The sequence below is a fragment of the Eptatretus burgeri genome, chromosome 15 (genome assembly GCF_056783735.1).
Source record: "Eptatretus burgeri isolate ZD-2024b chromosome 15, Ebu_testis_v1, whole genome shotgun sequence".
In the NCBI taxonomy this organism is placed as follows: Eukaryota; Metazoa; Chordata; class Myxini; order Myxiniformes; family Myxinidae; genus Eptatretus; species Eptatretus burgeri.
This window is the reverse complement of record NC_140975.1, coordinates 44921154-44945560: the sequence shown is the minus strand read 5'-3', so window position 1 is coordinate 44945560 and position 24407 is coordinate 44921154. Positions and strand designations below refer to the sequence as shown.

Here is a 24407-nt window from a genome sequence, read left to right as displayed (position 1 = left end):
GCGAAAAGACATCACAAACATTCTCTTTAAATAAACACCCTTGCAATGTTTCAAATTCCTTAAGGATCTCATCAATCTTTGAAGACACTTTTTGAGCACCGTGTTGTGCCAATAGCTCCTCGCGTGATCTGGAATCAATCGCAGTCCGTGATAATCTAGATTTTATTATGTTTTGTAGATTTGTGAAACTACATTTTATTATGTTTTGTAAATTTGTGAAACTACATTTTCTTGGGTGTCTCATCAGCAACGAGACAAAAATATCCTGAACTTTGCGTCCACACTGATCCGAACGTGTGGCGGAGCGCGTGATATAAACGATGACGCTTGAAAGAAGAGATGACTGTGCAAAGGTAGGCCTTACCGAATTGCTACTATTTGTTCACCAAGTCAAGCTTCGAGCTTAGTTCCGTCAACATGAAAACTAAATGCCGAGAATGCTTTCCTGTGGTTGTTATGTACGCTACACGTAAAGCTGAAAAACCCTATAAACCACACACACCCATAAAACAAGCACCTACATTTGGCCCTACCTTGCTGACGTCACAATGCTACCTTTCTGGCAATGCAGTAATTAATTTTATTTATAAATAAACATAAATCCTTCGAGTTAAAGACAGCACGTGCATTTTTGATGTTACGTCGTAGCTGTCATCTGAGCTATTCACACAAAGAGTCATAGCAGGACTAAATCAATAGTATGTAGTTTACGTACACATTTTTGCTTTTGGTACCGAAACCACAGAAAAGATTTTTCACATTCCAACCACCATAATCATGCGAACCACAATCCATAAAGCAGGTTTTCAAAACCACAAAAATGCCTTCGAGGACAGGTTAGAATCCTAGATTCCTCACAATTAAAAAAAATAAAGTCAGGTGAGTTGCATTCCAACGATGCTTTAACCTTAACGATACACAGAAGAAATGCCATGTATGGGTGAGCTCGGTGTGGCTTGAAGGTGGGAATTTTTTTTTTTTTTGATCTACAAACATGTCATCAAGATGGGACAGGTATCACGTTAAATCGGGTTAAATAAATAAATAATAGCAGATATTATTATGCTTAGCAACAGATGCTCACACCCGTACTCGCGTGCAATGCTCTATACAGAGCAATGATTCTGCTGAAGCAGTTTCATGGCGAGGGGTGAATCCTGGACGTGTCGCCACTCCGACGCAGGATACTCGACCGAGGATGGCAGGGATTGGGAAATCGGTCTGGGTGATGGCGATGACTCGCCTAGTCTTCACGAAAGACACAGTGAGATCTCTAACCTCCATGAAATAATGCTCGCAGATGGGACACCCAGCTTCACGTCCAGCAAAGGGACGGTACACACACCGATGCCTTTCCCTGCCTGTGAAACACCAGGATGAGAGATTATAGCTCGGTCGAGATTCAAACCCAGATTAGACAGCTCACATGTGAGTGTGCGTACCCCGATGTGATCCTGCCATGCCTCACCAAATACTCGTGATAATCTATCTATAATTCCAGAAATCTCTGTGTGTGTGTCTGTCTGTCTGTCTGTCTGTCTGCGACCGACGTTTCTCGACGACCGCTGGCCCGATCTGATTGAAACTTGCCAAGAATATTGCTGGGGCCCCACGGATGTGCCTTTTCGAGGTTTGATATTAATTGGACAAGCGGTTCCCAAGTTACGGCCATTTATCTGTCAACCAATGACAAGACACAGTGCTATGACATCACGAATGACGTCACAATCAATATTTATTTATTTATTTTGGGGTTTTTTTTTGCACGATTGACGTCACAATTCTTCTTCTTCTTCTTCGTTTGGTATGACGTCACAATCGACTCTGGGGACCTGAGTATGTGCCTTTTCAAGGTTTGATATCGTTCTTCGTCCGTTTCAGCTGTTTCCCAAGTGTTTCCCAAGGTTTGAAAGCTGTTTTTTCCCAAGGTTCGAATTAATTGTTCAAATTATTAATTAATCCAAAGGTTTGAATTTTGCCAAGGGAAACTGCTGTTTCCCAAGGGTTTGAAAGCTGTTTTATCCAAAGGTTTGAATTAATTGTTGTGCTTGGTAGACATTTGTGAATACATTTACAGAGAGAGGGGCGAGAGAGGAGGGGGAGAGAGGAGGAGGGAGAGAGGGGGCGTCACAATGCAAGAGAGGTGGAGAGAGGAGGAGGCGAGAGAGGGGGATGGGAGAGGCGGGATGAGAGTGGGGGCGAGAGAGAGGGGCGAGAGAGGAGGGGGGGAAAGAGGAAGGGCAAGACTAGGGGGGAGAGGGGGGCAAGAGAGGGCTGCACATACTGGCACTCACCTATGGGCCTGTACTAGTAATAATAATAATAATAATAATAATAATAATAATAATAAGATTAATTTTTATTAGCAACAAATATATTTAACCCTCTCAGACAGAGGCGTATCCTTGGGGAGGATTCACCTTACATGATGTCATCACCATCTTTTAATTAATGCGTTTCACTTACTGATGTAAGAAAGATTTCCTTCCCATAATTTCAGGAAAACAAACGGATAAACAAGTGGACAAAAAAATGGTCTTCAAATATAAGCACCCTTTAAAATTATGGAATAAAAATTTGTTGTCGTGTCAAAAAATGTTTTCTTACAAGTTCGACGTATGGACCCTCTCTCATGGGTCCATACATACAGCTTGTAAGAACAACGGGTACATAACCCTATTTGTGGTCGAACTTATTTATTTTATTTTCACAACCAGCAAAATTAATTCTACCACTACAACTAAGTTCTTGATCCACCCAAGGACACCGTGACCTCAATCCAGGCGCATACTCAGCTGGGTCCGGCCGATAAGAGTTCCTTTGTATCTGTTTTGTCCATTGTAGAAGGGCCTTGGGAAGTTTCACTTCTCGGGAAAGGCCATCTGACGCATGTTTACTGCGGTGGAAAAAAAAATAAAAACTGGCTAAAATTTGCTTACACAAAATTAAGCTGATGCTGTCAGCAATGGAATTTGGCACAACCTTTTCAACCAAAAAGTCGATCCAATGATCGAATGGCAATAAGTTCTATCCACCACAAGCACGTTAATGCTAAGAACGGACTCGGCTAAAATTAAATGTATTCATGCAGAAATTAACGTTCCAGCTAAAATTGGTCTCAGAGAGACTTTAAAAGGGACAATAAAGTACGTTGCGCCACTCAAGCTCCTTGTATGCGTGGACTCATAAAATAACAGGTCCAAATGCTGGAGGCCAATGACCTGAACATAGGTACAGACTGTCTTCTTTATACTTCATCGACTGTATTGAAAGATGAATAAACAAAAATGCAAAAATAAAAATAAAAAATTCTTCACGAAAGTAATTTTACCTGTTAAAGCACAATTTGTAAACTGGATCATTCCTTCAAAGCAGTCTACAAGATAAGAATTAACAAGAGCGCAAGTGAGCACAATATACGCCCGAACAAGAAGGTATATACAGAATTGTGCTACTACATGGAAAACAGCATCCTGGTTGCCATGGCAACCACTTTAGATGACGAACGTATGTCACGACACACCGTCTCCACAGTCTGTACCTATGTACCAAATATGAAACGTGAAAGTTGAAAACTTTGGGAGTTAGAGTGCGGACAGGAACGGACGGACGACCGGTATCACATAATACGCCCCGATATATATATATATATATATACCTGGTGTTGGCTTAATGGTTAGGGTAGTGGGCTTGGGATCCTAGGGTCCTGAGTTCAAATCCCGCTCAGCTGTTGAATTAACACCAGGTGGGGTTGAGTCTGCCTGTCATCCTTCCGAGGTCGGCAAAATGAGTGCCAGCATGCTGGTATACTGTGTCGGAGTGGCGACCCGTCCAGGATTGTTCCCAATAGCCAAGGAGACTGCTTCGGCAGCACCAACGCTCTGCACAGAGTATGGTCCTAATGGATGGATATATATATATATATATATATATATATATATATATATATATATATATATATATATATATATATCGGGCGTATAAAAATGAATGGAAGAAACAGATCGTTGATTGAAGTGAGGGGAAGCTTACATTTTAGCCATTAACCCTTCATCGAACTCGTGTTCTGTTGTTTCCATCCATCGTCCTCCCTGTCAGCCGATGCAAAATGACACGAACCTTCTCGATCAAGAGTAGTTTCCCATTCTATCAAAATTAACTTTTGCACAACTAAAAATAATAAAAAATAATAATACCATTCCTTTTGTGCTGATGCGGTGCCCCATTACCAGTACACTGGTATTCATTTCACTGACCTTAGAAGGATGACAGGCTGAGTCAACCCCACCTAGTATCGATTCAACAGCCAACGGGGGCTCAAACTCAGGACCCTTCGGTCCCAAGCCAGCCACCTTAACCCCTAAGCCAACACCAGGCATACTTTTGCATAAAACAAGTGAAAAAATTAAGACTTTTCCACATACTCGTAATGACAAGGAACAGTTATTGTGAATAATGTCCATGTCCAAAATGAACGGCATTCCTCCACCAGGCTGAACGGTTCACGTTTTGTATCGCACCGATACGCCGGATCTGCATTCGGTCCTTTACCACCTTTAAATAGAATCAGCAGAAAGAAAAAGCCAGACTCACTCTCGAAACTATGCCAGCACCCCGAATGAGATACTGTACACTTAGAAAAACAAACAAAAAAAAAAAAAAACAAGAAGATACTTCGACATATTTTATTAACATCTCACTTCAGGACCTCACATGCCAGATAGGACCTTCAGACCTCAGCAGATACTTCCAACAATCATGCATTGATCAACGGTCCCCCTTATCGACACGCATCGTACAAACAACAGGATGCATCAACGTTGATTGTCGTTTCAGAAATTTCATCTCCGACAAACCACAAAAAAAAAATGTTCTGAAGTGCAAAGCATTGAATATTCACGAGGACGACACTATCCCTATACTTTCACAATGAGTGCAATATTATCGCTGCCAAGCTCAAAATTTGTCTTAAAAATCGATGGGAAGGGGGGGGGGACGGGGGGGGTAGCAGGGCGAACTCTTGATATGAGATTCTCAACTAGTACATGATTCGTAATGCGGTTTGACTGCTCCAGGGCGACAAAATGCTCATATTAATGTCAAAGATGGAACCAAAAAAAGAAAAATCCCTCTTGCGTAGGTTCTCCCAAACTCAAACATGAAGGATGCCTTCAGGCTGGCCCGGTACACACATTAGTTTGCGTAGTCATAACAAGTTCCAGCTTTAAAAGCAATGTCCCTGTAATTTACGCAAAAGGTGCGCAGCCCTCGCACGAGCTCCAAACATGGCACAACCAGGAAGAAAAGATGTCTGTTCCAAAAGATCATCATAGTTGAAGGTGGCTCATTAAATGGCACCACCATCAGTGAAAATACAGCTGGCGAAACCTTCCTCCTGGAAAGTCAAATCAAGTTAACGACTGAATATGGAGTATTCATAAATACCCCGGTCAAATTTCTCCTGGATAACTATCTCCTAACTAGAACAACACTCGGGAGAGCGCATACCTCCGCCAGCAAGAACAGTTTACGTTTTGTACCCACCGATAGGCCGGTTCTGAACCAAAATCTAATCGACTTGTTCTTATCAACAAGTCAACTCATCCACCAAGTTATGTCATAAGTTGTCCACAACTTTTTGAGATCTTTCACTGGTGAAGACTTACTTAAAATTTTTTTTTTTTTTTAATTCAGATCCAGATGCAGATTTTCACCAAAATAGAATCAATTGGTCCTTGACACACACCCAACCTATCCGCCAGATTTCATCCGAATCTGTCCGTAACATGAGGTATCGCGTTCACAGACGAACAGACAGAGGTGAAAGCGCGTCCACCTTCGGTGACGGAAGTAATAAACATTCAGACACCGTGTAAGAATGAAAAGGGTTCATCCAGACTGCCGGCTGCATCATTAATGGGGCATGTCCGTGCCAATTTGATGCAGTGCCACCATAGATTAGGACATCCTGTCAATGTGGGAGGGAAAAAAAAAATGGAATCAAAGAGTAAAAATGGAGTTTATTTTAAAAAAAAAAAAAAAACTGAAAGAATCTAAAAGCCAAGAGGAAAAAAGAAAGGCAAGCAGACCAAAAATCCATTGCTTATCTGTCCTTTCGCCGACTCTCACTGGCCATCAACAGCTGTGCAGACGCCATATGTTTTCACTTGTTATCTTGGAAACTGTCTGAACTGTGAGATTTGATCGATACTCCCAGAGCTTACAACCCCGACGCCACATTTTCCTATTTTGGGGACAGAGGGAAGTTCATTGTTCTGATACGATTTAAAACAGGAATATAATTATGGAATACGTTTTCAATTGCTCTGCCCTTTCACGCCAGTTTGTCATCGCGTTAGCGGACACCCACGCCATGGCCTTGACGGGCACGACTTCACGAGAGTATTGTATAATGTATCATTTGTGATGAGATTATCGGATCAAAATTTGGGTCCACCAATGCACGTACGAAACAGGACGTTGATCGAGGAATGCTGGCTGTCATGGAAAAGCAAGGAGAAGCTGATGTTTCAGGTGGTTAACCTTTTTGTCAGAGAGGGGAAATTTTCAAAAACAATTAAAAAAACATGAATAAGTAAAAATAAAATCAAATTAAAATTTTAAGAATTTGTTTGTTTGTTTGGTTTTTTTTGCTCCTTTATCTCGTTTCCTCTAATGAAGGGTTAAACGCCCAGAACACGAGTTTCCCGGACAAAATTAAAACCACCGCCGTCGGTACCATGTGTGTCTGTCAATGTCACGAACACCTTGAAGGGGGATAACAAGAAAAACAACAATTCTCAATAACTTGTTGAGCAAGTCTCGTTTAAACATGAAAAACACCAGGAGGGATTCAACTTAAACATTCAACTCTATATGCTTTTGCTCCTGATGGTGTCATCACCGATAAATGCAATAGTACAAAATAAAAAATGACTGTTTTTACAGCCATTTTTCCCTGCTGTGCAGGGGTTTGGCTTTTTCTTGAGGCAATGTTTTATGGCCGGATGCCCTTCCTGACGCAACCCTGGTCGCCTCTTACGAGGACACAGGGATATGGTACACCTATTCTAACCGGGGCATACACCGGGACCAGTACGCTGGTACTCATTTCGCCGACCTCAGAAGGATGACAGGCTGAGTCAACCCCCTGGTGTTAATTCAACAGCAAACGGGGCTTGAACTCAGGACCCTGGGATCCCAAGCCACCACCCTAACCACTCAGCCAACACCAGGCTTGATAAATGCAATAGTACCAGAAAGGTTTTTCATACATAAAGGGTCAGATTTACAAGGGGTGTTCAAACCAATCATTCTATCCTCTTGTGCACCTTGTAAGTAAATGGCACCGCACACGGAAAAAAAAATGTTCCTTTAACCCGAGGATGGAAAAATCTCGAGAGTGTCAGGCTGATTGAGAAACTTTCACACGCCATACATGAAAGGCAAGGTGAGACGGCAATGGGTGTGGAAGTCTACAATGACAAGGAGTTCTCGTATGGGAACACCAAACAAGCTGAGAGATGACGGAAGGATGTGTGGGTTGATAATTATTGTGCTTGCAATAAACCACCTGGTCCTGGATTCGTTCCCTTTTGGAATCAAACCTGATTAAAACTGCGCACGATACAGTTGAGGTAACTGCGGTTCGGAGCATGCCGTCCTTCACATGGCTGTCGCGTTGGTAAGACCCCAAAAAAGCACCTTTTCAAAGGAGTAGGCCATTGGTGATTATGGCGTCAATAACCATGGGAATTATAATATGCCAACCGACATATGCCATTTGAATGGAAGGTTAGATTAGGTCAATGAAAGGGAATGGGTTTAGTGGATAGAAGGTAAGTAAATGGGTGCAAATAGGGGGCAGACGTGGTGGGCCAAATGGCTTCCCACTGAATCTAAGGTTTACGTACGTGTGTGTGTGTGTGTGTGTGTGTGTGTGTGTGTGTGTGTGTGTGTGTGTGTGTGTGTGTGTGTGTGTGTGTGTGCGTGCGTGCGTGCGTGCGTATACCTGGTGCTGGCTTAATGGTTATGGCGGTGAGCTTGGGATTTGAGGATCTTGAGGATCCTGAGTTCAATTCCCACTTGGCTGTTTAATTAATACCAAGTGGGGTTGACTGTCTGTCATCCTTCCGAGGTGGGCAAAATGAGTGCCAGCTTGCTGGTATTCAGTGTCGGGGTGGCGACCCGTCCAGTTCTGTGTCCAATAGCCAAGGAGACAGCTTGGGCAGCACCAACGCTCTGCACAGAGTATGGTCCCAATGGATGGATGTATGTATGTATATATATATTTATATACACACACACACATGTCCTCTTTACCAAATGTTCTTCTGCAAAAGACGAGCCAACATTTTCAAACGCTTCCTTGCAGACTTGTATTTACTTGACTTATTGTAATTTCGCAGAGCTGATCGCATTCCACCGCGGCTGCCCAGCAGAGCGAGATAACCACACAGAGAGATCAGATTCTGCGCGTGACGTCCAGACCGGAAGTGGGCCACCTGGGAATGGTGCGTGGGGCAAAGCCAGGCTCAGAGGGTCACGCGCCGAGGGAGGGCATGAGCGTCCAGAGCAACAGTGTCGGCCAAACAGTCCCAACGGGCCGTGTTGTTGACAGTTCTATAATCATCGCTTTTCTATCACGTTCTTCGAGCAAACTCGATCATTCCATCCACATAGTCCTGCAACTTTCACCAAGCACCCGCCGACTGCCAACTCATTCCCACCTTAGGGGGAGTTTTTAGTCCAAGATTTTCAGGAACCAGCTGCAGTTCGGCTCTACGTCTGACTGAAGCCGGCAAGAATTTAAAAAAAGTTGTTGCTGGGTGCCGGCAATAACTCGCCAACTCTTTGCCAAGGACAAGATGGAATGTGTAATGCGAGCAGATGAATGTTAGATGTTAAATGTTAACAGACGGCACAACCCGGCTTGACTTCCATCCAAGGGACGGTGCGCTTTGTAATACAATTCGCTGCCTGTGAAACACTGGTCTGACAGTTAATACATCGGGTCAGGAATTGAACACATATTGAAGATGTTGAGAGGTCTTTAAGATCTCTCTTTAAGATCTTCGGATCTTAAGATCAAACGCAGACGAGAGAGGTCAAAGGCAAGAGCACTACCGTACCTCTGTTGCATCCTGTTGGACTACAAGGTAACCAAACGCTTCCTTTTCTTGGCTAGTGGCACATAGATCTATCGATACACAAATAGGAAGATTGGTAAATAAATAAATAAATAAATAAATAAACACAATTAACTCGAGACAATTAAACGACGAGGTCGACAAATTGATAAGTGAAAATAAATGGGTCGACATAGGTTAAATAACTCAACACTTCAGAAATGGTCATTCTCTGAGGCCCCCATTTTGAAACAAGAGTCGTTGCCAATCACAACAAAACAACGCAGAGAGGCCAACAATGAAAGAAGGACGGCTTCACAGAAGTACCCCATCCATGATAAACAAAAAGGTGTATGAAGCAGTTTGTCCTTTTTTATATCCACCAGTCTGCTCATCCTCGGAGCCGTACAGCATCGTGCTCATCCGCACCTTCTGGAGCACATTGATTGATCGGGTAAAGCCGGCCATCTTGCCGGATGGGCGGTTTGTTCCTGTCGCCACAGGGAGTTAAACGCAACTCCAATGTTGCACCCGGACCCCTCAGCTTTCGCTTTTAAAAGAAAACGCCTTGTTCCAGTTCTCTCCCCCCACTGCACGTCCCAGGACGGATATTTGGCAGCGCTCGCCAGGTCCGGCTTCAAATTCAGGAGGGCTTTTGTAAAATAACAAAGCAGACACAGGGCAGGAACATAGCTCCAAGCATGATGTCTATTCTCGGCTGGACTGCTGGGGGTTCCACGGCTTGCGATATCATGAGGAATCGGAGGAGATCTTTTTTTTTGTTAAGAACGTGGTCTATGGATAACCATTGCAGAGGTTGAATCTGCTCAAAACCATAACTCGCAGTTCAAGAGGAACCTTCATTGCCACATTTCCAACTCACACCATCACCTCTGGAGCTTGAAATCCCTCTCCCCCCTCCCACAACCCCCAAAACCCCAGCACAAACTGGGCTCCATTGTGAACAGTTTGGTGAAACCTGCCGACGCAGTCACATTCAATTACATACGTCCAAGTTAAAGAAAGCAACAACCTCTGGAGTGTCACGCACCACACATTAGGAGATCTGTGGAAGGGAGAGGGATGGGCGGAGAACATGGGGAATAGAAGATGGACAGTGCAGGGACTTTCAGGAAGGAAAGCAGGGAATTTGAAGGAGGTGGGCTTGGGTGGATTATCGGGGGTAGAAAAGATCGAGGATTTGGATGGGGGATGATAAGAGGTGGCGGTGAACAGCTGTTTTGAAGGCCTGGAGGGAAGAATGGGATTGAATAGAGTGAGGGAGTTTATTCCAAAGGCGGGAAAAAAAGAGGAATGAAAAAGTGAAGGTGAGCAGTGATTCGTGATTTTGGTAGTTTTACCAGAAGGGGGTTGTTGGTGGACCTTGAGCGCCCTGCAGAAATGTGGTGGGGACAAATCACAGAGAGAGCAGGAGGGGCGAGGCTGGAGAGGAGACGGGAGAAGACAGAAAGACAAGAAGCTGCTGTTTGCCGGTCTGAGGGATGACCGATGGTACGGCAGAGGGTGGAGTCATCAGCAAAGAGAAATAGAGGATTTTCCAGAGAGTCCGAGAGATCATTGATGAAAACCAGAAAAAGAACAGGGCCCAGAACGCTACCTTGAGGAACTCCAGCCTGGACAGGAAGAGGGGATGAAAGAACTCCATTTCGGGCCACACGTTGACTGCGACAGGAGAGGAAGTCTGCGAGCCATGAGAGGAGATGGCCTTGGATACCATGGGAAGAGAGTTTGGTGAGTAGGTCAGGGTGCCATATTGTGTCAAAAGCACGTGATATATCTAGGGAGACGGCTCGGATTTCATGTCCGGCATTGAGGACCTCCATCCATTGTTGGGAGAGTAGAAGCAGCATGTCCAGGGTAGAGTGACCTGGTCTGAAACCAAATTGATGATCGGAAATCAGGCCATTGGAGAAGAGGAAGGATTTCATGTCTGAAGTGATGATGGATTCCATAACCTTGCTGATGATTGGGAGAAGGCTGATTGGTCTGGAGTTGATGTGGAACTACTTAATATATACACAATAATAATAAATTGTGAGTTCACCGACAAAGATGTTCGATGCAGGAGGCCATTTGTTTGTCCGCCGACTCCAGCCTGCACAATCGTTGCCAACACAAGGTTGTTTGTTCGTTCTCTATCCTTTTTAAATGCTGAGTGTCAAGCAATGAAGCAGCATGTATCTTTTTTTTGAAGTCTTTGATATGACTTGGCTGGTGTCGGGTTCGAGTTTGACTTCACAGACTCAGATCGGATGCTCTAACCATTACCCCCACCGAGTCTGATGACATAAAGGTATGATGGAATACTTGTGGGACAAGGCTGTAATGTCGGTCTGTGAAGGGAGACAAGATAAACGTTGGATTATATCACCTAGGTACATTATAACCGGAATGGGAAGCCATGGTCCCGCAGCCGTTTCAAGCATCAGGCATTTGTCAGAACAAAAATAAATAAATAAATAAAAAAGGGTCTTGTTCAAATCATGAAAATCACATTGTGATGGAAGAAAACCGATCAAAAAGGCCTCTTGTCCAACTCTTACAGATTCCAAAATCTCCTCTTTTATCCAACACAAGTTAAAAAAAAACAAAAAAAACATTTTTTTAATAGCAGAACAGGGATTATGTCTGGAGCCAACAAGCGACCATTTGTACAGCTGTGGTCCATTTGTGGGAAGCATGATTCAGGTCATGACATTCAAGCTTTAGCCTCCTTCGACAGCAGCACTCCGGAATGCCAGGCTAACAAGTTCCATTTCTATTAAAACTAGCTCTGAACCGAGTGAGACGCGGTGTTAACATTACGACGAGAAAGAGCCACACGGGTCAACCCTACACCCGACAGACAAGGAATTCGGTCATGTTACCGACCACACGGCTAAATCTTGGAGAACATGCCATGAGATATTTCATATCCACAATTCATAACACCAGCTTAACATTCTGCACTATCCAAAGATGGTATGCTCTACCAAGCAACACCCTGTGCTAGCACTGCAGCAGATTTTTTAGATTTTTTATTTGTATACATTGTCAAGGCTTGTATGAGAGCGAACACAGAACGTACAACAAGGGGAACAGGAGACAGGAGGGGGGGGGGGAAGGAAAAAACTGTGGAACAGAGACATGAGGAGATCTGTAGAAGGGAGAGGGATGGGGCGGGGTACATGGAGTAAACAAGATGGACACTACAGGGACTTTCAGGAAGGAAAGCAGGGAATTTGAAGGAGGTGGGTTTGGGGTGGATTAACAGGGGTAGAAAAGATCGTGGTTTTGGATGGGGGATGATAAGAGGTGGTGGTGAACAGCTGTTTTGAAGACCTGGAGGGAGGAGTGGGATTGAAGAGTGTGGGAGTTTATTCCAAAGGTAGGAATGAAAGAGTGAAGGTGAGCAGTGATTTCTGATTTGGGTAGTTTTATCATAAGGGGGTTGTTGGTGGACCTTGAGCACCCTGCGGAAATATGGTGGGGGGAGGGAGGGATATATCTCAGACAGAGTGGGGGGGGGGTGGCGAGGCCAGAGAGGAGACGATAGAAGACAGGAAAGACCACCGACCTGCTTGTGGTGAGAGAGTGAGAGGACCAAAGACCCAGCCTCATCGCGGGAGATGCCAATGATCCTAAATGCCTTGGTTTCCACAGCGTGAAGCTGAGAAAGGTGAGAGGCAGGAGCACCAGCCCAGAGGGGAGAGCAGTACTCCATCTGGCTGCGGACGAAAGCTTTGTAAGTGGTCAGGAGCTCAGGTGGGTCGAGGAAGGACTTTGCACGATGGAGGATTCCCAGTCAGCGACTGACTTTGGAGGCGAGGTTGGAAATGTGGCTTTCCCAGGAAAGGTCATGGCAGATAGTGAGATCCAGAAGCTTGAAAGAAAGGACTTCTTCAAGAGGATTGTTGAGAAAGTAGATGGGGGTGGGGGGAGGTGTTCCAGATGGTCCTTTCGGAGAGACATAGTGAGAGTGTGAGATTTGTCCAGATTGAAAGACATGTCCCAAGTGTTGGACCAGTTTATGATTTTATCCCGATCTGCAATGAGCGAAGAAGCTGCTGCTTGCCGATCTGAGGGATGACAGATGGTACGGCAGAGGGTGGAGTCATCAGCAAAGAGATGTCGAGGATTTTCCAGAGAGTCAGAGAGATGTCAGCTTTCACAGGATAAGGTTCCACCTTGGTCCGAGTGGAGGAAGAAACAGCTGAGATGCAAGAAAACTTCCGCCAAGCTGCGCATCCTGCTGCTCTTGAGGAATATTCTCGTTTTTAAAAAAAGAAAACGAGAAAGTGAACAATCTCATAAAATTGAGACAAATAAACCTTCTAAAGGAAGAGCAGATTTTGAACTGTGATTACTCACAGCTAGAACATCCTGTAGTCGTCGTTATCATTAGTAGCAATGTACCCGCTGAGCATCATTCCCACGGGTCAGTGAAAATGTGACGGGTCTGTGCGCCGGCGGTCAATGTAGTCGGTCCGTTATCGGAATGACTGAAAGTCAGATTGTGGTCCCGTGAAGGTGCAACCACAACCAACAACCTCGTGTGGACCCAAATACTTAAAAAAAAAAATTTGAAGAAGGGTCGGGGGTACACACCAAACAACAGTTTCCTGATTGGTCGGTAAACAGACCTCTCCAAAAATGTTTTTTTTTTAATGTTAAGATTATTCGAAACAAAATTGACGAGGCAAACTCCGATTTGGATCTTAATGCAATGACAGAAACCATGGGTTGAGGGATAGCCACCAGCGACGACCCTTTGAAGGCTTCAACGTGTTGGGGGGGGGGGGGGCAGTGTGACCCGTCAGGTTGCAAACAAAAGAACCAAAAATGGCTCTTTTCCCCACAAACAATGCTCTACTTCTGACGTCACCAATCCCAAGCTTGATCCACCTGAACCCAGGTCAGCGGCGTGCCAATGGAAACACCCGCCTTCACCATGGCAACGCTCGAACCCAAGTACACGTCGGTTTACCCAGGGGACTGTACGCATAATTAGCAATATTATTAAATAATTATACAACAATGCAAAAGGAGTTTCAAATCCAAGCGTCAGATAATATCGCATGACTGGAGCTGTGCGCGCCGCTTATGAAACGGGTCGGATGAGTTTTTCTTGGAATCGCCATAAATATTTAACATTTGCACAAATGCCATATGGGTGGAGAAGAGAAGTTCGACATGAAAGAAACAAAACCGGTTGAACGTCCACGCCATCAAGATGGTGAGGAAGCGGTCGACAAAGCCAGTTGGGAATTTGTTTGGTTTTTTTCCAAAGTTCCAAAACATGAATTCCCACTGAAGACATTACAAAACGGAATATCATGATATAGCGGAAAGTGTCTGGTCCAACAAAATGGTGAAGTGTTTGATAAAAACAAACTTTGGGTAGAATGTAAGCAGTGCATGGCACCAGGTGGAATGTAAGCAGTGCACGTCACCAGGTAGAACGTAAGCAGTGCATGTCACCAGGTAGAATGTAAACAGTGCAAGTCACCAGGTAGAATGTAAACAGTGCATGGCACCAGGTGGAATGTAAGCAGTGCACGTCACCAGGTAGAATGTAAACAGTGCATGGCACCAGGTAGAATGTAAACAGTGCACGTCACCAGGTAGAATGTAAACAGTGCATGGCACCAGGTAGAATGTAAACTGCATGGCACCAGGTAGAACGTAAGCAGTGCATGGCACCAGGTAGAATGTAAGCAGTGCATGGCACCAGGTAGAATGTAAGCAGTGCATGGCACCAGGTAGAACGTAAGCAGTGCATGGCACCAGGTAGAATGTAAACAGTGCATGGCACCAGGTGGAATGTAAGCAGTGCACGTCACCAGGTAGAACGTAAGCAGTGCATGGCACCAGGTGGAATGTAAACAGTGCATGGCACCAGGTAGAATGTAAGCAGTGCATGGCACCAGGTAGAACGTAAGCAGTGCATGGCACCAGGTAGAATGTAAGCAGTGCATGTCACCAGGTAGAATGTAAGCAGTGCATGGCACCAGGTAGAACGTAAGCAGTGCATGTCACCAGGTAGAATGTAAGCAATGCATGTCACCAGGTAGAATGTAAGCAGTGCATGGCACCAGGTGGAATGTAAGCAGTGCATGTCACCAGGTAGAACGTAAGCAATGCATGGCACCAGGTAGAATGTAAGCAGTGCATGTCACCAGGTAGAATGTAAGCAATGCATGTCACCAGGTAGAATGTAAGCAGTGCATGGCACCAGGTAGAATGTAAGTAGTGCACGTCACCAGGTAGAACGTAAGCAGCTCATCACCAGGTAGAATGTAAGCAGTGCATGGCACCAGGTGGAATGTAAACAGTGCATGGCACCAGGTAGGATGTAAGCAGTGCATGTCACCAGGTGGAATGTAAACAGTGCATGGCACCAGGTAGAATGTAAGTAGTGCACGTCACCAGGTAGAACGTAAGCAGCTCATGTCACCAGGTAGAATGTAAGCAGTGCATGGCACCAGGTGGAATGTAAACAGTGCATAGCACCAGGTAGGATGTAAGCAGTGCATGTCACCAGGTGGAATGTAAACAGTGCATGGCACCAGGTAGGATGTAAGTAGTGCACGTCACCAGGTAGAACGTAAGCAGCTCATGTCACCAGGTGGAATGTAAACAGTGCATGTCACCAGGTAGAATGCGGTTATTCAAGATAAAAGGGCTGACAGGATGGCCTGGAGGTACGCAACCTCGCCTCGAACCCGTCAAGCCTGGGTTGGAACCCAGACACAGCTATAAACTGTCATCACGGTGTGTCACAGGTACAGGGTGATTCATCAATGTGTGTGCGTGCGTGCGTGCCGTCCTTCAAATGTACTTTAAACCAGTGTCTCGTCTGTCGGCATTACTTGGTGGACGTTGATGATTCCATGGTGACCTTCGTGAAGACTAGGCGAGCGGTCGCCGGCACCCTGAACAAATTACAAATCCCTGCCCGAACCTCCAGAGAGCATTGCATCAGCGGCACAGCTGGGCTCTCAGCCAGTGATGCCACCCCACAGCCTTGTGCTGCATATGGACAAAGAAGAATTAAAGATAAAAACACAAGGAAACAAAGGCTGTAAACGTTCAGACAACGAACCGTAATCAACTCACACCCTTGCTTCCCCAAACCAGCGATATGTCCTTCCCTGCCCCCACAACCCAGCACCATGTCACCCTCAACCCAGCACTGTGTAAACCCACAACCCAGCACCGTGTAAACCCACAACCCAGCACCATGTCACCCTCAACCCAGCACTGTGTAAACCCACAACCCAGCACCGTGTAAACCCACAACCCAGCACCGTGTCACCCTCAACCCAGCACCGTGTAAACCCACAACCCAGCACCGTGTAAACACACAACCCAGCACCGTGTAAACCCACAACCCAGCACCGTGTAAACCCACAACCCAGCACCATGTCATCCACAACCCAGCACCGTGTAAACCCACAACCCAGCACCATGTCATCCACAACCCAGCACCGTGTCACCCTCAACCCAGCACTGTGTAAACCCACAACCCAGCACCGTGTAAACCCACAACCCAGCACCGTGTAAACCCACAACCCAGCACCGTGTCACCCACAACCCAGCACCGTGTCACCCTCAACCCAGCACCGTGTAAACCCACAACCCAGCACCGTGTAAACCCACAACCCAGCACCGTGTAAACCCACAACCCAGCACCGGGTAAACCCACAACCCAGCACCGTGTCACCCACAACCCAGCACCGTGTCACCCTCAACCCAGCACCGTGTAAACCCACAACCCAGCACCGTGTAAACACACAACCCAGCACCGTGTAAACCCACAACCCAGCACCATGTCATCCACAACCCAGCACCGTGCCACCCCCAGCCCAGCACTGTGGCACCCCCAGCCCAGCACGATGTCACCCCCAACCCAGCACTATGTCACGGAGGACCCAGCACTATGTCACCCGCAACCCAGCACCATGTCACCCTCAACCCAGCACTGTGTCACCCTCAACCCAGCACTATGTCACCCCCAACCCAGCACTATGTCACCCCCAACCCAGCACTATGTCCCCCACAACCCAGCACTATGTCACCCCCAACCCAGCACTATGTCACCCACAACCCAGCACCATGTCACCCCCAACCCAGCACTATGTCACCCCCAACCCAGGGTGAGTGTTCAAGGTGGGGGGAAGACCCCAATTCTCTCTCAGTAAATATACAAGAACAGGTTCTTCGCTATTTGTGATCAATTCCGATATTGATAACCGGTGTGGTTTAGACCTCATCTGGAGTACAAGGCGTATTCCCCGCTCGGCTGCATTTTGTAACTTAATTAATTAGTCATTCTCAAAGCTCTCACTTTGACATGTATTGTTCCCACGTGGCTGTGGTTAAAGCGGTTGACGTTGGGCCATACACACAACACTATCATGACATCATTTACAACGTCTGCCAAGACCAAAGAGCACTGTTTATACCGCCTCGTTTCATCTTTGCAAACAAGTGCTTGGCACAGTTCACAGTCAGTCCCCTGTGAACATGGAGCTCATGATGTTGAGATCCCAGGTTTGAATCCCACATAATGTGTTAATTTGTTCATTGACTTATGGCATGTGATGCACGCACGCACGCGCGCACTATAGCTCGGAGATAACTTTCAAAAACATTTTTAATGCCTTGTGATGATGGTCTTGGCAGGAAAGCTATTGATAAATAATTTGTTATTGATATTAAAACTAGGCATGTCAGGATACATACTCAACCCTAATAAGCTATCGAGCCTGGGTTTGAATCCTGACCTGGCCATAACCCGTCATGGTGTATCGCAGACAGGGTGAGACAATGTGGGCGCTGCCCCTCGGATGGACGTTAAACTGGGCATCCCATCTGCCGGCATTTGTTGGTGGATGCTCAAGATCCCACGGCGTCCTTCACGAAGATTAGGCAAGTTATCACCAGCACCGTGGCCAAATTCCAACTACATACCTCCTACCTGAAGTGGAATGCTGGCCTGGCCAAACTCCAAGTACCTATGACCTTCAGTCGAACGTAAGACCTCCCCAGGCAGTTCAAGAAAGACTTGGGCCAAAAACGTTCCCTGGCCAAGCCCACAATAAGTTGGGAAAAATTGAGGCTGTTGTAGTAGTAGTAGTAGTAGTAGATAACTAGTACTACTACTACTACCACCAAAACCATTATCCATTACCGAAAATAAGCAAGCATATCAAAATACATTTACATCAAACTCAATTTAAAAAGTTCAGCCGCTGCTTTTAGAATCTGCTTAAAATATTTGAAAGGGGTAAAAGAGAAAATCAATCACAGTTGGAAAAGTAGAACGGCTCCGGGGAGAGCGCACGTCTCCGCCAGGCTGAACAGTTTATGTTTTGTATCCCACTGGGAGGCCTGATGAGGATCCGGATCTTCACCAAAATCAAATCGAATCATCCTCGTCACACACCCAACATGTCCACCAAGTTTCGTCTGAATCCGTCCACAATGTTTTGAAATACTGTGCTCACAGACAGAAAGACAGACAAACAGACGACAGACGCGGGTGAAAACATATCCTCCGTACCTTTGGTGGCAGAGGCAATGAAGATAACGAAGAAACTCGTGATAGGACCGGTTATACAAACGATGACGATCAATTTCACAAACCTATGTGTCTATACGCCTTCTGGGTTTATTTAATTTTGATGTACCATACTCTTTAAAGAAGCCTGGTGTTCACTTTACGGTTAAGGTGGCTGGCTTCATATACTAGGGTCTTGAGATTGAGCCCCTGTGATGTCGTTGAAATAACACCAGGTGGGTTGACACAGCCTGTCATCCTTCCATGGTCAGTAAAATGAGTCCCAACATACTGGGGGTAATAAGTCATGAATTACACACAATTACCCTGCGTCAGAATGGTGGCCCATCCAGGATTGTACTCCTTAACCAATGAAACTTAGCCCAGGATTTTACTCCTCAACCAATGAAACTTAGCCCAGGATTCTACTCCATAGCCAATGAAATTTAGCCCAGGATTGTACTCCTTAACCAATGAAACTTAGCCCAGGATTGCACTCCATAGCCAATGAAACTTAAACCAGGATTGTACTCCTTAACCAATGAAACTTAACCCAGGATTGTACTCCATAACCAATGAAACTTAGCCCAGGATTGTACTCCTTAACCAATGAAACTTAGCCCAGGATTGTACTCCTTAACCAATGAAACTTAGCCCAGGATTGTACTCCTTAACCAATGAAACTTAGCCCAGGATTGTACTCCTTAACCAATGAAACTTAGCCCAGGATTGTACTCCTTAACCAATGAAACTTAGCCCAGGATTGTACTCCTTAACCAATGAAACTTAGCCCAGGATTGTACTCCTTAACCAATGAAACTTAGCCCAGGATTGTACTCCTTAACCAATGAAACTTAGCCCAGGATTGTACTCCTTAACCAATGAAACTTAGCCCAGGATTGTACTCCTTGTACTCCTGAGCAACAGCAGCCCTCTGAGCCATACGGTGTGAAAGCAATGGTTTATTTGATACTCTTTACAGGGGGGTTGGTGATACCGCAGCAGTTTCTTTGCAAGGGTTGTACTGGGTGGTTTGCCATTGCTTTCCCAGCATTGTTTGTCCATGCTCTATCTTTGGTATGACTTGGACGGGGTTTGAACCACTGAGCTCGCAGACTCAGAGTGGACGTTCCATCCATTACGTCACCAGGTCCGGTTCCACTTCCGGTGACATTAGTGCACTTGCGTCCTGTAGAAATGATTCTTCAAAGTACCATGTGATTCACAGTGCACATGAATTGTGCAAACATCTTGGAAATTAGCAATAACTGAATGACTTAACCCCGTGACACATGACGGGGGTTATTTTAACACTCTGGTTGTGCTTCGTTGTTGTTGTTTACTTCAACCACAGCAGTTTTTTGATGTCCCCCCTCCATGTTATTCTTCAAAAAGGGACTTTTTTCATGAAATGTCATTTTGTCACTTATATTACTATATTTGTGAGCCAGTGAGTGCATTGATAATGCTTTGTGCCATTTCACTGTCGAGTTTGATATTATCGTCGCGTCGATGGGATCGCTGATGCGGACCCGTCAGGCTGAAGCAATATGCTTCGTGAATGGCCAAATTAAATGAAATGACGTTCAAGCGGAAAACGTAGTTTCCTCCCATGGATGGGATCTGTATCCTGGTGGTCTCTTACAACAAGTTTGTGAAGCAATATATATCTCTCCCCAGGGATTTACCAAATGTCGAAACGGTTCGTGCGTGCCTGTCGGAGGGATATCAGGCTGCATAGTTCTAAAAAAAAACAAAGGGTTATGAAAGACATGAAGATGACACAACAGAAAATCCAGGACGAAAGGCGAACACAAATGAAGAGAAATAAATAAGTACACACTTATCCCAAAATTCCCACATTTATACGCTTTAAACAGATGTATTGAACCCTTTGCACCACATGCACTTATCCGCTCAAGTACAAAGGGGGGCGGGGGGGGGGAACCAGAAAAGGTCTTGAGGATATAAGGGTGGATGCAAGTTCCAGTACAGAGAGCACATGAGGGATCCACGAGGGCACAGATGAGCTCTCTGGCCACAGCACCAAAATGAGCTAGCTGCATGTCGCCACTAGACTCCAGAGGGAGTGCAAAGCTAAGCACCATACTCTAAAGAGAGTGCAAAAGTCCGTGCATGCCCTTTCAACATCTCCCCTATGGCCATGACTCACACCCTCGAGCATCCTTCGCTCATGGCATGGCACCGACCAATGAGGCAGCACGTCACCACCGCCGAGAATGGAGTGTTGTCACCGCTAACATCCAAACCAATGACGTGCCTTCACCCAGGCCACCAATGACCCTTGTGGTGGATGGTGCCATGCTGGACTCCTTGCGCTTAGAGCGCGTACTATGAGGGGGGAATTATCGGCCCACACATGAACTGCCGACACATCCCAATGTACCCCTCTTCTTATCTTGCCTGGTTTTACTAAGAGGACACATACAAATTACACTTTCTAATCCCCGTGCCAACTATGCCACCCAGCATACATCATAAAAATTATCATCGCGTCGATGGGATAGCTGATGCGGACCCGTCCCTTAGCTCAGGAGTAGGCCGACGTAGGCCGACGGTCATCTCTTGAGGTTATCGATCTCCTGGTACCGAAAATTACAGGGCGAGATTTGGGGGAACCCCCCCCCCCATATCTGAAATTGAAAAATGTTACACCGAGTGATTCTGCGGACCATCGAGGACAAGGGCTGTACTGGGTTTCAGAGCAATTGGTTGGTAGATAAGGGACGAGTATGGATCCCAAAACTTAGAAGGAACCCCCCCCTCCCCACCCCGCACCCACCCTTGGAGCCCCCATGATCCAAAATCTAAAAAATCAAAGCCTGAGAGATTGTGAGATTGTGCAGGCTACTGTCTTGTATTCACATGTCAAGTTTCAGAACAATCAGCTGGGTGATAAGGGAGGAGTCGTAAAGAGTTAACGGACTACCGGACGGACAGACAGACATCCGAACATCATGACCCATCTTAGAAGTTCATCTCTTCAAGAATCAAGATGAGATGAGATGACCTAAAAACAGGACAACTTCACTATCGGGTCCCTGGTTACAAGAAATGTTCAAACCCGTGATGATTCTGAGTCTATGGGCCTATCACTTTCACATTGCAGACAGGTTGGTGTACCCTATCTTCTATCGCCTCCTTTCTGGTCTTTCTCTGCTTTTTCCATGCTTTGTTCCCTTCAGGCTCCTGCAGAGTGCACACAGTCCACTAGGAATCCCCTCCTGGTGAAACCACCAAAATCCAAGATCACCGCTCACCTCCACTCATTTCTTCCTCTTTTTTCCCCACCTGTGGAATCAACTTCCACATCCTCTCCAATCTCATGCTTACCCCCAGGTCTTCAGGACAGCTGTTCGCCGCCATCTCAGATCGTCCCCGATCCAAAACTGTGATCTTTTCTACCGCCATTCATCCCCCTCCCACACCCAAGCCCACCTCGTTCTCCATCTTGTCGACCCCATGAATCCTCCCCGACCACACATTCCTTACTTATCCAAGTTTCTCTCAATTTTGTCCCTCAACCCAGTCGTTGGTATTTCCTCACTCTCTTTCTACCGTTCCTTTTGTTCTTTAACATCCTGATTCATTCGATGTTCTCGCTCCTCCACGAGCCTCAACTTTGTATACAATAAATAAATAAATAAAAATAACCCACATGAACACACAGATCATGCAAACTTAAAATACTCGTACTAGCCAATTGGTACCACATTCAACATAACATTATTTTCAATGTCGAGTTTGATCATGACAACGCTCTGCCTGAAAACACCAGGACAACAGTTTGTAGTTTGGGGCGGGAATCAACCTCAGGCTGGACAGCTCAAACACAAGTCCACGCCCTCTCAGTCATGCTCTCAGCCCATTCAATGCAACCAAATTGTATGATTAAAAATAATAATAATAATAATAATAATAATAATAATAATAAACAAAGTCAGGAGGAAACGATAAAACAAAGCCGTGCCAAATCATTTCAATCAATGCCCAATGGCCACAGGTCTGCAGAACAACATGATTCAGCAGACTGGCTGATAAAGGAGAGTGCATCATCGAAAATGAATGCGCTGCTACGATTGGTATCTGGAGCCTCTCCGGTACAAATCTGAGCCAAGAACACGAGGATGGTTTCAAGCACTTGAGGCTTGGATTATGCAGACGGAAAGGGCCTCCATATGATCGAGCAGGAGTGCAGGACACAAAGCCAATGGAGCTCAAAATGACACAAAGTGCGTGCAACAGCTGCTCGGGTTCTCTCAAGGGTGCGAGATATTGGGGAATTGGTCCACCATTCCAAAAGAAAGGTCACATGTTTGAATCCTCGGTGAATATGTTGTCAGATAATTAAAACAAGTTCATGAATTACACAAATGAACCATGTGTTTCATAGTTCATAGCAAAGCGTGGTGAATGGTGGTATAGCCTCAACGGCCTCTTGTTATCCGGTCAATGTGGCTTTCCTTGTGTATACGCACACGACTTTCGACATTGAGGTTTGGCCACGTGAGGCATTGCAGGTTTGGTGTCATGAGAAAGAAGAAAGAAAAAAACGATGCAAACAGAGCGAAACAGAAGGAAAAGCCATTCAGAAGAGGAAGTGAGGAGGGGAGAAGACACGAGGGGAGAAGACATTGACGCTACCAAAGCAACCGTCCTAGAATGCACATATATATATATATATATATATATATATATATATATATATATATATATATATATATATATATATATATATATATATATATATCATCCCTCTGTGCACATGTGCATCATTATTCATTTTAATTTTGTTGGTTTACAAAGTTGAGGCTCATGGAAGAGCGAGGAGGTATTGATCAACTTGGTGGTGGAGTGGGTAAACAAACCCTCACTGGTGTGGTTTCGATTCTCATCACTGCTCAGCGGAGACTTCCACACCCTATGGTGGGGTGACCTGTCCAGGATTGGTTCTAATGGCCAGGGAAACGATGGCAGCTCTTCTTGAGCACCCCGTGACCTTCTGTCCAGGGTATGGGCCTCCACGACAAACACCAACGCATGCGTATTGCACGCATTGCTCTCGGCCTCACGGACAGATATCAAACATGTGCACAGCCTGGATTGAACGACTCGCACTCGTATTGTAGAATCTTTCTCCACAAGCACACGAGCCAAGTATAATGGCAGTGCCCCACGTAGGAACTCCATCAAATGTCAATGTCATCATGGAGTCGGTCACGAATAACTCCACTCCATTCCACCAACTTTGGCAATGCAAGTCAAACCTTAACGTGGTTGTGGGCTCCATATGGCCTGTGTGGGCTATCTTGTGCAGCGATCGTTCTCTATTCGAGGGTATAAATGATGGCTTCCATATACTCCACTCTTCCACTACAATGAAGCCCCTTCATGAGCCTTACAGTAATGTTTGTGCAACAGTGAGCAAACAAAGAAAGAGAAACATCTCCAAATTTAGCCCCAAAATAAAAGCATCGCTTGTTCGTGGACCAAAAGTACAATTCTGCAATTTTCTTTGGCTTACGGTGATCTTAAGCACGTATATCGTCTGCAAGACAAGGACATCAGTAGACATTGATGTTCTTTCACTTAAATTACGAGGACATTGGTGGAGAATGCACAACACATATGGGATTTGAACCCGAGTCCCCCACATCAAGAGCCAGGGGCTCATATGGGAACACTACAAGGCT

General features: G+C 45.5%; 1 protein-coding gene across 1 annotated transcript in view; it reads right to left on the bottom strand.

The window, feature by feature from the left end:
* Positions 1-24407, bottom strand: part of LOC147012081 (Na(+)/H(+) exchange regulatory cofactor NHE-RF2-like) — a 57713-nt gene that overhangs the window by 27266 nt on the left and 6040 nt on the right. The gene's annotated exons all lie outside the window — the stretch shown is intronic.